The 15,336-nt window shown below is 33.4% G+C and overlaps 1 pseudogene; it reads right to left on the reverse strand.

The window, feature by feature from the left end:
- Window positions 1–8: 8 nt before the first annotated feature.
- Window positions 9–596, reverse strand: LOC138312422 (uncharacterized; annotated as a pseudogene).
- Between the last annotated feature and the right edge of the window lie 14,740 nt (window positions 597–15,336).

Raw genomic sequence — 15,336 nt, forward strand, 5'->3', positions numbered from 1 at the left:
CTCAATGCCTAGCCCATTAGCGTTATCGTGTGTCGGTTTACAAATGTTACAAAATGCAAACTTTGGGACGTCATGATATGTGGTGATGAACTCGGATAACTGATCAAACACAACCTGTAATATGAGTGAATTTCCCGAACAGAGTTTTATTTGTTTGATTTCTGTTGGTTTGATTCTAATCCTGATATAAACTGCCGCATGTAATAGTCTACAGGTAAATATTTAAAACCGCTGTTAAGGTAGTTAAATATCCCGAAAGAAGACGCATCCTCGCTAAAAAATGTCAGATATCCCAGCGTTTCAATGTAGTCTTTCCAGACAAATGGATATTTATCGAAGAATCCAAGAGAAATATTCATCTCCTGCAGCGTCATGCCTGTGAGTATGGGGGCTGTGTTCGGTAACGTGTTAAGGCCTGCCTTATTGTACCCTAACATGTCTACAGTAGAGATACTATCCAGGAAGGCTTTCGTATAGTTCATCTGACGGAAAAAATTCAGTCTGGATGTCGACTCGAGACCAACCATAACGACATCCATGGGTCGTCTTAACGCCGGGTTAGCGATATCAGACCGATATCCTTGTCTTAACTTCATCAAGGTTCATTTCTTATGACAGATGCAAAGTGTTGCTGTCCTAGCAACATTTTCTTTGTATTGAAACAACTAACCATGTAAAACTGATCATTGATATCAATAGATTCGTTAAATGTTCGGAATCTTTCTTTTAAGAACAACTTTCTACTATCGTTTTGTTCAACTTCCTTCACATAAGGTTGATAGGAAACAGTTTGCAAATAACGGATAGTGAGAAGTGACTGTTTTATTAACGATGAGTTTCATCCCTTCCCTGTATGTAATCAGATTCCATCGACCACAGTCATGGTGCTTTCGTACTTTTACGAATCTTTTTACTTCCGGTCCGTATGGCTCAAGATTCGGAAAGTAACATGTGCCTGAGTTGTATTCCGATGCACTTTTTTGCATATGCCTTGTGTACACTTGTCTTCATTTCGACAGAGAAATTATCTTGAATCAAAATATGTTTGGAGATGTAAATATTGTCTGTATTCGTAAAGAAGTATAAAATTGATTATAACCAGGAAAACCATTGAGCAGGCGAACAATCCACGGTAAGTTAGCATCATCTGAAATTTAAAAAAAAATAATGCATTAAAACATAAATTATTTCCTGGTTTATAAAATCTCATTTTGTTCCAATGTTAAAGGTAAATACCTTACCCGAAACTGCTTTTTATTTTTCTAAATGTGAATGTTGCGAGAGCTCAGCTTCTGTGTTGGTCGTATCGACTCTAGCCACGTCAACTTGGCTATCGTCATGGTAACATGATCTACTTCAATCACGCGGGTCCTGGGTTGATATTAAGTACATTTAGAAATTTTTATTCACGTTATATTACTCGTCAACACAATATTATTTAACATAAATAATATAGACTATTACATAGATATATAGACTATTACATAGATATATAGACTATTACATAGAAATATATACTAATTACATAGACTATTTTGTAAATGGTGACTAAATAATTTTCTACTGAGGATCTGTAGATAAATGACGGGCGTTTGTCTTATTTTAGACCTAAACCAATAAAATTATCTCACTGATCTTGCCTTTCGCCTGCACGAGCACTTTTTCAACCACGCGAGGAACTATAGGTATACATATACTTTCGTAGTAAATGTGTGTCAAGGATTCATACTGCTATTTTTTCGTATTAGCAATGATTCATTTTTCATGAAACAATGTTCTATGACATTTATGGGTTAATCACGGTAAGTGAAGACAAACGTAAGCTCGTTCTTAAAACAACAGAGAAGTATTATCATGTGGCGAGCAGACCAGTGGTGCCCTCAAGATTTTGTTGTTATTCGTTCTTACGCGTACAGCTTCCGATAAATTAATGAATTCTGCAGTCGTCGACTCAGTAAAACATTTTATGATGAAAAAGGAACAGAAACTCATTGGTACCAAATTAGATTCGAAAAAAAGAAGCTAAATTTGATCGCGATTAAAATACGGGATTTCCATTCCGGTAATCGATCGCTTTTCCCTTAGCTTCAAATACAGGGAATCAACGAGGGCACGACCGAAAGAAAGAAATAACGAGTGAACGGAAGAACTAGAAGGAACAAAAGAAAGAACAATAATGATTATAGCTGCACATGTGTATTTATGTGTCCTTCCTGTTCATCCCGTTTGTAGTTCTTCGTAGGTGCCCTTCACCGAGATGACGAACGGACAGCGCTGAAATAGACAACACGGGCACAAAAGGGCCCGAATCGCTCACGTGTTATCTGTAATCATGTGCATACTCAAGATTAATTTAGAGAGTCAGTATGAATGATCCAGTAATATCAATGTTTTAACCTCTTGAAACTTGAGAAGTCATTCATTGAACAAACTTGGTATTCCTTCATGACAATATGGCGGACTACCTGACTTGACGCACATAGGATCGGCGGTAGAAACTTGCTTATTCCAGTTATTACAAGTGGGTACTAATCTTAGACATGTTGCACCATTTGTTAATGTGTCATTATGGATGAACTTCAGGAATTGTGTTCGATTTAACGAAAACTTGTTCTAAACGACGACTTGAGTTTGGACACTCTATCACTATATTATATATATATACCTGACACAGGTGAGCACAGGTAAACCTGTTTAAACGCACGTGCTTTTGTACTATCAACTACCAGTAATGCCAGCCAGTCCAACTAAACGTAAACAACAAGCTACTAGTCCTATCATCAAAACGAAGAAGGATTTATCATGCCCTGATCTTTTTTCTACACCCAAAACTTCAGGCCTTACTCTCCAATTATCTAAAGGAATCAAAGTACTGAAAGTACTGCTGCGGTAAAACTTCTGGATGATAGGAGTTGATTCGAGTGTTAAAGATTGATAAGTCAATGGTTATATTATCAGTATAACTGCAAATTGGAAAACGATCCAAAGAAAACAGGACTTAAACTAAGGCTGAAAAACTAATACAAATAATTGTTTTTTTTTATTTGGTCGTAATAATTTATCACATTGATTTATTTTCTCACATTTTGTACAGGTCCAGTTACTAAATACACATAATGCATTTCAGTGCAGAACCTTCAATCAAAGAGGAAGTATTTATGTTGTCAAGTTTATATAAAGAAAAGTTTCAGCATTATGGTGACTTGTAATGTCAAATTAAATTGATTTTTTTTTTGTTAAAAACTAAACAGGCATTCTTCAGATATCAAGAAAAAACTTACTGGTTATATTATATAAAATCTCATATAATGTTTAAGCGATACCGTACACGTATTTGACCTTTAATGACTAATGTGAATGACATCAAGGATTTCCTTTTTAACAAAAATGTATCTAGCAAGTTTAAGAACACCATACTATCTATAAGTACAAAATTTAATGGTTGTCAGACCGTGTAACATATATAACTAACGTATATTGTCATAAAGGATGACTTTCATGCTTCATAACTTCACGAATACTACTTTGGCAACATATCAGGGAGAAAGAGGGGAAAGAGAGGGAAAGAGAGAAAAAAAATCTCTGTCAGCTATCAGCTGTTTACCGGTATATGCTTTATCAAGTTTCAAGTACATGAATGTATATATATTAACTAAAGAACTAAATAACCTGAGTTAATTAACTAAACGACATGTAAATGGCACGAAGGATGTTTTTTGTCAAAACATGTTAATATTTTTTCTCTATGTCTATCAAGTTTGTAGTACATTACAACATATATTCTAACAAACGGTAACGGCACGAGTTACCTAAATGACAGATATTGTCATCAGTGTCCTTTTCTAACTACAATTTGTAAATATCTTCTTTTTAAACATTATGGAAAGTTGTTCAGCAAAATTTGGAGCAAGGATAGGTCCAAAATTCGGATCGCAAATTCACTCAGAAATTTTACTTTGACATGATAATTTACTTTGAAATTTGACTATTGGTTCCAAAACTGTTTTCATAAGGCTTGAACATGATAATTTACTTTGAAATATGAATATTGGTAGAAAAACTGTTCTTATAAGGCTTGGTTCAAGAAAAACATAATTGTAGTATATGAATTAATGAAGGATAGTGACACGCTTACTTTTTACTGTTTTGATGAATTGATACAAATCTATCAGATTAGTACTAATTTTGTGGAATATCACGGTTTTAGTATCTGCTATCAGAGAATACCTGAATTAGGCTGACTCTGAAATATGTCAAATTTGTTTCCTACTTACATTAAATATTTCATATTGATCTGTACAATGTAATGACAAAATAACATACTCCTACCGGGAGGAGGAGATGGGAAGACTTAATTAGTTCAGTCGAATCATTTGAAATGGGTTGATATTTCTAAAATTTCCTTTACAGTAACGAAAATTATAAGCTTCAGTGGTTTCAATATATATTATAGCAGATTCACTCAGCAATTTTACTTTGACATGATAATCTACTCTGAAAAAACATTGTGTTACAAATTATATAAGTACATTTGCCTAGTACAGAATAGTACGTACATGTATTACAATTTCATTTATATTTTAAACACTTCCGAATTTTCATTTCATTTGCATAAACAACCAAACGATAAGATTTCGTTATAAAATGACACTTAATCCTCTAAACAATAGAACAGCCAACTCTAGATCACTGCTTATTGTTTTGATATTTTCCAAAAGAATTTATGATTTGTCCTTCCTTATATGTACATATTTTCTACTTGTCAAATTTTTGAAATTGATATTTATATATTATGTTTCTCTATACAATGTATTTGTCAAAGAGAACTAATAAAGAAACTTGATGTGGTCATGATCAATGTATCACACCTTCACGCTTGGCTGCACACTGCTACAGATACGAAGAGATGTATATATGGGGTGGTTATCTATCCTTTAATCTTTGAAATATTTTTCTCGAAAACCCAGCTCCCTACCGCTCCGAACCGCTGTAAATGAAAATGTGTATGAGCAAGGGACGTCAGAAACATTATATAACATGTGTTGAGAATATGTATAACAGTATTTACATTAAAACCTATCTATTAAAACCACCCAGTGGTCCGAGTAAAAGTGGTCTTAATAGCGAGGTGGTCTTAATTCTGAGGTGGACCAGGTTTCTTCTATGATCATGACGATCAAGAACAGAAACTCTGTATCCTAGCTGACCGGTACATAAATATATGTAACAGTATTTTTGTTTCAAAATTGAAATTTTATGAAAAATGCAATATACATGTATATATAAATGTATATTATATATATATATTTTTTATTTTTTTTGTTCAATTTTTTGCATTTAACACATTTACAAATACATGGGACATCAACATAAACTTGACATGACATATACATTACATTTATATAAAAAAACATAAGAAACATAACATAGCATGCTGAGTATGTACATGTACGTGTGGGGAAAAAACCAGTTTGATATATTTTGGTTAAGATAAATTTGCAAATTACTATATTTGATCAATTAGTTTTGTCGGCCATTAGTATCTTAATCATATCATATTTTAATGCATGCGTATCTAATCAAAACCAATAATTTACAAATATTTTTTAAAGATTGATAAATTAGGGACATATAATGACTATACCATTTATTTCTAGAGCATAGACATATTTTTTTAATTAAATAAAGTTAATGGTGTGTGCTTATTTAAATCTTAAACTGAATTTCACTGAAGTAATTGTTGACAATCTAAATGAAAATACTTTTTCTAGACATTACTTTCTATTATGTTTTAATTATAATTCAAATACATATCGTTAGTTTAATCAGAGATTTAGATAGTTATTAAATTATCTATGTCTCTGGTTTAATTATCACATAGTATCACCTGAGGTAAATGAGAATCTATGTGTTTTAAAATTGGTATTGATCTGTGTAAATTATTATTAATATTTACGTAAATCGATTTTAATTACCCCGCCATGTGCAATGATTGGTCAAATAATAACTTACGATCACAATCGGTAAAGTGTTTGAAAGACTACTGTGCAATAGTCAAGCGTACTTTTAACTAATGCAAAACACCGATTGTTTACCGCAACAAAATAGATGACACATCTATTGAAATGAGATGATTGGCCTACGGTACTTCATAAATATCTGAAATAAGATCAATATATCTCATACATTAAAGAATTTTAATTCCATTGGCGTTACACGTATGAGAAAGAACTGCCTAAATCGTTCGATCTCACCACCAGAGCTATCGAAAGAACGTTGCATTACTTGTGGTTTCGATCACGTCAACTGCCAGTCACAAGTATGCAAATGATGGCGATTAACACTCTCCTAGTACAGGTAGATAATCTGATAATTAGGTCGACGGAAACAAAAGACTGACTGATGTACCTGCGGGTAGTTGTTCACGGGTTGCTGCGTGCGGAAGGTGAGGCACAGCGAGGTGTGAAGTCACATGTGCCTGTGGTCATAATCAAATGGTCAATTAGTGTTAATTTAGTGGTCGTTGGGACTATTAAAATTGGTCGTAAAACGGAATAGCGGTGTGATTGTATTTCTGAAGAGAAAAAAAAAATCGGAACTGAAAATAAGTGGCCGTAATAGTGGGATGTTCGTAATTTAGTGTATATGCTATACATGTCTATGTTTGGAATAAACTTTTGGAAAATAAAAATAAACTAAAACAAAAATAAATATAAAGACAAAATAAAGAATATTTTCAAGCATGGTGAATTAACAACAAATAAAAATATGAAATAAAAAAAAATTAAATTAACCTGCCGACGAAAAGGGTTGAACCCGGGCCGTCAGCTTAGAAAGCTCAGAACTTACCACGACACCACTTGTTCCTGTTGATTGTCTGGGGAATATTATTAAGGTAATAATGAAATGCAGTTCACTATATTTTCTTATTTTCTTCGCAATCCATTTAAAATGATATTGATGCTACTGAATAAGTTTACAGAATGATTCTAAACTAGTTTATATTGTATCTGGGTGCAAATTACAACTACATATACCACAAATGTGTGGTTATTCAGTTTATTCTTCACGACACCAGCCGGGGGGGTAAAAAGCTAGTTCCGGAATTGCGATACCAATACTGGTAAAACCAAGTTTTACCGTTAAAAACGGTGAACCTTGATCAAATTATAAACAATAAATTCAATGATTCTACATTTATGGAGAAACTATGTGTTATGGTCACCGATGCTATAACACCTAGCATTGATGCAGCTGTTCAAAACGCTGTAACGAAGGCTGTCAGCCCTCTTCTTGAACGCTTAAAAAACCAAGATGAGAGAATTACGATTCTTGAGGATCAAAATAAGGAATAAAAAAGAAGAAAACGCGTCTTTTTATGATCAGGTGTCCGAGGTTCAGAGTAGCATGGAGGAGTTAGAGCAATATGGGCGTAGAAACTCCTTGCGTTTCCACAACATTCCACTTAGGCCCGACGAAATCCAGAATACCGATGCCGTGATTGTCAAACTCGCGCGTGAAAAACTCGACGTGGTAATATCGGAGAATGACATCGACAGATCTCATATTATTGGTAAAATCAACACTTCTACTGGGAAAGCTCAAATCATTTGTCGACTGAGAAACTGGAAAGTCAAAAAACAAAATCTACATGGCGAAAGCGAAACTGGCGCGTAACCCGAACAGAACATTCATAACGGAAGACCTAACGAAATACCGCCAAGGTCTAATTTCACATCTACTCCAGCTGAAAAACGATAAAAGTATCTACGCATTCTGGACGATGGATGGGCGCATATTTCTGAAAGAAACTCCAGACAGCCGTAAAGTTCTTATCCGAACCCATTACGAAATAGACATTCGTGACCCAAGACACTGATATATAAAATATCATTTGTAATGTTATTAATATAACATTACATTATTGAATACACCTTTGAATACATTTCTCATATTAGAATTCTAGCCCTTTACAATTCATCATATAGCACCAAAATTGAATAGTACATGTCTTTGTTGCCAATAGATTTAATTAATTGGTATTAAGCAAATTTTGTATACAATATATTTACCAATTACTTACCAGAAAATTTAGTTTATACACGTATCTAGGTATTTGTAGGAAATGTATAGATATTTAGATATAGCAATGTGTGAATTAACTAATTAATTAATTAGTAAGGTCCACAATCAAAATTCAAAAATACAAACCCCACTTTCACCACTATCCTTTTGATTTGAACATGTATTGTATATATGTTTTGATAAATATGTACAACTATTAATGGTTAATGTTGAAAAGATCTATGTCTATATGTTGTCAGTTTATTAATAGAAAGCAAGGATATTCAAATACCGTTCATATTATTTCTTTTGCTGCCAATCCCCTCTTGATAGAAGGAATGAAGGAATCTGTTTCTGATTACTTATTATGTTTATCTTGCTTTTTTTGTTCTCTGTTTTTCATTTGCTTGTCTCCGTTTTTATTTGATACTTTGTTCCATACCAGTACCCAGCATTTGGTTATTCAAAATGTGTGTGTCTCGTCGCTCCACTATGTATAGATGCTAGTCGTTTTTATTATGTAAATGGGTATTGACATAGATCAATATAGAGCGGCGGTTGGGACACACTATTTAAAAACTCATGGCGTTATTGAATCACTGCACTATAAATGTATGTTATCTTTTTTATCTATTCTTTTTCATTTGTTCGGTATTGTTTTTAAACGTCTTAAATCATTTGTGAAATATGGAATGACCATTAGTATTCGGTATCATAAGCCTCTTTTAGCAAACCATAATCATTACTTAACATTTTTTATTGATACTGATCCTAAGCAATGATATTGAAACTAATCCTGGACCCGAGCATGAGCAAAATGAATTATCATTTTTTCACCTCAATGCAAGGAGTATACGCAATAAAATTGGAGATATTGAACAGCTGGCTAATGAATACACATGTATACTTTTAACTGAAACACACTTAGATGAAAACGTTTTAAATTCTGATGTATTGATAGAGGGATATTCAGAGCCCATAAGACTTGATAGAAACTGTTTTGGGGTGGTGTTATGGTTTACATATCAAACGACGTTCATTTTAAACGTAGACATGATTTGGAATTTGATGGGGGAGAGATTATTATCTGGGTTGAGTTAAATTTCACTAATTGTTCTTATCTAATATGCACTGTCTCTCGTCCTGAAGGATCAAATATGCCTTTTGGGGACAATTTTCAATCATCCATCGAGAGTGCGCTTGGTATCAGTTCTAATGTTCTCATATTTGGCGACATGAATATTGACTTACTTAGAGTTCGAAATCATAGACTCAATGAGCTTCTTCTTCTTTTTAGTTTATCTAATGTGATTAATGAACCTACTCGTGTCACTGCTCATTCCAGTACACTTATCGATCCTATACTTGTCAGTGATACTGTAAATGTTATTGAATCTTCTGTAATTCGTGTCAATAATGAAATTAGCGACCATTCAGCTACCCATGCGGTTGTTAAATTGACAGAAAACATTACTAAAACATACCAGCGTAACATGTGGTTGTATAAATATGCCGACTATGATCAGTTCAATAAATTAATCAGAGAATTTCCATGGCAAGAGATTTGAAAATTGTTCCGTTGACAAAGCTTGTGAAATTTTCACTGACTCTTTTCTAAACTTTGCTTATATGTGTATACCCAGAACAATAGTAACTATCAGAAAAAATGACAAACCATGGTTCAACTCGGAATTACGTACTGAAATTAGAAAAAGAGATCGTTTGCATAAAAAAGCACGTAGCTCTAATAGTCCAGGTGATATATTGAGATTTAAACACCAACGAAACCGGGTTAACAATATGAAAAAATTTGCTAAAGTATCCTTTTTTGAAAATATTAATGGAATTATAGACAATTTTGCTATACACGATTCAAAATTATATTGGAAATTGATGCATCGTCTAATTGGAAAATCTGCTTTATCAGAATCTATCCCCCCATTATATGATACAAACTCTTGGGTATAACTCTGAATGAAAATATGAAATGGGAAACGCATATTACTAATATCGCTAACTCCGCCTCACGGCATTTGTCAGTTTTTGCGCAAGTTGAAATTAACATTAAAAGGGGAAACGCTGTCTAAATTATATACTGTGTTTATTAGACCTTTATTGGAATACGCGAGTGAGGTGTGGGATAGATGCACCAATTTAGATTCAGAAAAATTAGAAAAAATACAATTAGAAGCTGCCAGAATAGTTACAGGTTTAACCTCTTTCGCAAGTAGAAATTCATTATATATGGAAACTGGTTGGGACACATTATCGGAAAGACGGAAGCAGAAAAAATTATCATTATTTTTATAAAATTCATCATAATATAGCTCCGTCTTATTTACATGATATAACCTGATTAGGGTTAATGAACGTACCGTTATAACTTAAGAAAATTAATCATGATTATGTAGCTCCGTCTTATTTACATGCATCTTCCAGTCCCATCGGTTACAGTGCGTTAAATGCTGATTAGTATTCAAAAGTTAATTTAGTTTTTTATCACCATGCTCTTGTCCGTTGGTTTTTGAAAAATGCATTTCATTATTTTTTTCCAATGTGACCAATTCAATGACCACCAGGTGTCATACTTATGAGAAAATTAAACTAATTCCCTTCATTCCAGCATGCCACAGACCCCATATTAGATCTCTTGGCATCTTGGTTACTTGTATTTAGAAGAAGTCATTTAAATATTTTAGACTATCTCAAGGTCATTCCCACACTTGAATTAACTTTATATCCCTTCGTCTCAGCGTGCCACAGGGCTAACATCAGAATCTATGATCATCTTGGTTACATGTATTAAGAAGTTGTTTAAAGATTTGAGCATATTTAACGCAGGGCCTTGAATGAAGGTCAATGTCATTCATTTTGAACAAACTTGGTAGCCCTTTATCGTAGTGTGACCAAATATCAGGTCTCTAGGCCACTTGGTTATTAGGAGAAAGCTATTTAAAGATTTTAGCTTATTAAACCCATGTGACCTTGAAATGAAGTTCAAGGTCATTCCTTTGAATATTCTTTATAGCCTTCATCCCCAGCATGTCACAGGCAAAATCTCAAGTTTCTTAGCCTCATGGTTATTAGAAAGAAGTCGTTTACATATTTCAGCCTATTTGACCCCATGTGACCTTGAAACGAAGGTCAAGGCCAATGTGAAGCATAACTTTGATATCTGTCCTTGCTAAGCCTATACAAAACAAAAATTCATCTTATATGTTAAATATTAAAGGCTCTGAAACTAACTTTTTTGTCGGGGAAAAAGGTTAAATTGCCATTTTCAAAGGGGTCTATCTCCGCCATTTGAGGATGGCCTTGAAATGGGCTATTATATTATATGTACCTGAGAGTATGCTTAAGTATGACCTCATTTGATGTAAACAACCAAACGTAATACGTTGAAGTTCGTTCAAAAAATTAATTTTTACATTATTGTAAAAATTGAACGTGCTTTTTTCAAGAACTCTTGTATGTCCAAAGTTGAGCTCCGTAGCTTGTTCCGTTTGTGAAAGCCTAGCTCTAAGCATATGGTGTTTTAAACATTTCTAATGCAAACTTGTGAAACTACAGATATACAGATAGAGGCGTGACCTAAAATTAAGTATTTGAAACCTGCAAGCAATTCCCTTTTTTATGTCGCATTTGTGTAACTATATATATTGTATGAAGCAATCAATCAAAAGGCTTATGTTATGTTACATGATATGAAGCAATTGTGGTACTTTTGGGTGCTCGTCCATGATTTCGTGTATCTGCCGCTATTACATCTACCCTTGTTGGTAGGCTATCCGCCCTGTTTACGCACAATTTTGAATTGCAAAGGTGGTACGTCCCCGATACAAAACGGCGTTAATTCATCCACAAAAAGCATTACCATCACTAAATCGATTTTACTATTAAAAAAGGGCAGCATAACTTTATACAAGAATAAAAAAATGCACTAATTATCATACTTACTATATGTAACCGTTTTTAAAACAAAAAATGTGTACAACACTAAACTGTTTGTTTATAATAATGAAGTTCTATGGACGGAAATTTTTGAAATTTACAGTCCCAACTAAGGTAAATATTAGAAATTTTTTTAATGAAAAAACATCCTGTCCTACATTTTCAGCCCTCATGAATTGTTTTGTTTGTTCCCTGTATATTCATTTTTTAAAGAATCGGGAAAAAAAGATTATAATCTAAAGCGGGTTTTTAAAATGGTTTGAAAAAGTGAAAAACCAAAAATCGATCACAACGCCAAGTTATTTCAAGCAAAACCAATTTCTCAAAATTTATCCTGTAAAATATTTTTTTATTTTATTAAAATCAGTTATATGTTAAAAATGATAAATAAACAAAATCATCAATGGTAATAAATAAAGAATGAAGTATCATTTTAATAACAAAAAATAGTAAGTCCCCTTGGACACATACCGCCAATGTTTTATTTGTTAAGAAACATTTAACACCTTATGCCTTTTATGCCTTTTTAGAAAACACAAAATAGAATAAAAAGTCACATATATAAATATTAATTACGGTACCTAGACCTTTAAACTAACGTGCAAACTTATGGGAAAAACATCGAAGAGCGTGGGTCGGATTTATATCAAACCCCATCTTTAAAACTTCTTTTTCAGAAACTAGGCCTGGTTTTTTGTTAATAAAGCATGCAGACGAAACAAATTTAATATGTGCGGAGAATTGATTTGCAGTCTCGTTTTTTTTCCAAACTTAATTCAATTTGCAATAAAAAAGTCGAGGTAAGAAGAGAAAAAAAGAGAGAAAAACAAACACTAACTCTTTCATATGGTAGAAATTGAAGATTAATAGAGAATCTTACATGGGCCTGTCAGGTGGACAGGGATATCTCAAACCGAGGAGTTGCTTGGTTAAAAGTTTTTCACGAAGGTTGAAGATATCCCTGTCCACCTGCCAGGCCCTTGTTTTGATTTTTTTCTCCTATACATTAATGAGAAATGGTGAAAATACAGTTTGATATGAAACACCATCTGCGTAAAAATGGTCGCCGCAAGTATCGATTGACGTCCACTGTCCAGACAGTGTGAGCTGTCTTTCCATACCTCCAGGTAAAAGGACAGGGTTTGTCTTTTTCCCCTAGCCCGGTAAAAGACAGGGTTATCTTTTCCCTAGCAACCGCTGGATAAGACCTGTCAAGACAGAAATGGGAAATAGTCCCCCTACCTTTAAATTGGGGAAAGAGTTGTATAGAATTGGCTGATCCCATCCGATAATACTGTGATATCAATTTATTGTACGTTGGGCTTCAATTTTCCGTGGATTTCCTAAAATTTATCGAATTTCGTTTGGCACTTAAATTCGTGGAGAATGACCTTACACATTTACCGATTAAAATTTACAAGTCCGAGACACTGTCCCCACCTGTATTGGTTTGATCCCTCAAGTGTGTTAAGCTCTACCACACAACACGGTTACAAGAGTCCGGTACTCAAGCCATTGTTTTTACAGATGTTTTTTTGTCCAACACAACAATTATCGTGTCACATGGAATAGAGTCATGAAAATCTCCAATCAATAATTTGTTGGTACATGTGGATGAAGTCTATGAAATTCTGAAACACTATCTTTTGATTTGAACAATATATTTCCAACTTTTGAACTTGTCATGCTTGTCCCCGAAATATACCTTATTTAGTGATGAAAATAAATCATCCCTAATAATGTATGAACTTACATACATTGGTCTATATAGGTGTAAATATTTTCGTGGGATGTAAATTCGTTGATTTTTGATAAAAAAAACGAAATCCACGAAAATTAAGCCCCACCGAAAATTTAATGATTTCACTAGTAACTTTATTATTTTTTATGATTTCGATACTATGTTTATAATTCTTGTATTACCAATGAAAATTTTTTTGAAAAAAAAAAAAACTCCTTCATATCCCACATATTAAAGAGTAAAATTATAGTTATTGATCATGTGATACAGAATAACGTTACACCCCTTTATAGTAATATACTTTCCAACCAACACTTCCGTTTTGTTAGTCCCCCAGATGGCAAAATAGTAAAGTAACTCATTCATTAATTCATAAATTGTCCAATTTATTTTTGCTTGTTTAAAGGCATTTTGTTCTTAGTTTAGACTTAAACCCATTAACCAATATCTCACCGATCGCCCTGGAGGAACGTGTGGACTAACATTATACCTTTGTAGTAAATGCTGTTTAAGGATTCATACTGCTATTTTTGTTGTTCTCCTATTAAACAATGATTTTCCAATATACATCAGGAAAAAATATCAGTTGTAATTGGTAACCTACGGAACGGTTTTAAAAGGTTGTGAAAAGTTTAGGCAAACCGTAAGCATCGTTTTCTTTAAAACATCGAGAGAAAGTATCCGTGATGGACCGAAAGCGGTTCCGTGGTGCCCCATAGTTTTTTTGGTTTCACTCCGTTTCTGACGCGTAAGGGTCCGTGGGGGGCGGGTGGCCAAGTGGTTAAAGAATGCCCCAACATAAATGCAGCTATTTGTAGCTCTCAAAAGACTGTTTAGACAAATAATGGTTGTCGTCTTTAGAGCTACAATTAGTGCTAATGGAGTATGAGAAATTGTTTGTGAAAACAATTATTTAAACCGTCTGTATGCATTTTATTTTTACTTGTTTGATATCACATTATATCAAATTTCACAGCGAGAACATTAATTTTTTCACATATAAATATGAATGTCTTTTCAAAGGAAAATTATCACGGCAGTCTACAAATTATAGCATGAATTTGTAACTATGAATTGTGACGTCTTATGAGTGGAAAAGTAGATGTTAAGGATGGCCGTTTGAAACTTAATAACAAAGTATAGAGAAATATTGAAATCTCCTATTTTGGTACAACCCGGCTCTAAAAATAGGCCATGTGTCCCCTTCTTCCAGAATGAATGGGTAGCAGAAAGGGAGTGAAATATGTATCTGATTTTTTTTAGATGCAGGTCAAAAAAATTTAAGTTTTACAAATTTTAAGTAAATATATTGAAATGGAAAATCTTCAAATTTCTTGTGTTTTATAAGAAGAATTATGTGAATCAATTAAAAGTGCCTTAAGATTAAAAAAAGACGAAATTAGATAAAAAGAATCAAGTTGCATTATCAATAAACCTTTTTATTTCCACATCATATGCAAATCCTTGAAACAAGAAGAGATGTAAGGATATATAATAGAAAATCTGACAAAATCAAATCAAAATAATAACACTGCAGAATTGAAATGGCTATTTTAAATCCCAAAATTCAAATAGAAAAT

Source organism: Argopecten irradians, unplaced genomic scaffold, assembly GCF_041381155.1.
Source record: "Argopecten irradians isolate NY unplaced genomic scaffold, Ai_NY scaffold_0313, whole genome shotgun sequence".
NCBI classification, from domain to species: domain Eukaryota; kingdom Metazoa; phylum Mollusca; class Bivalvia; order Pectinida; family Pectinidae; genus Argopecten; species Argopecten irradians.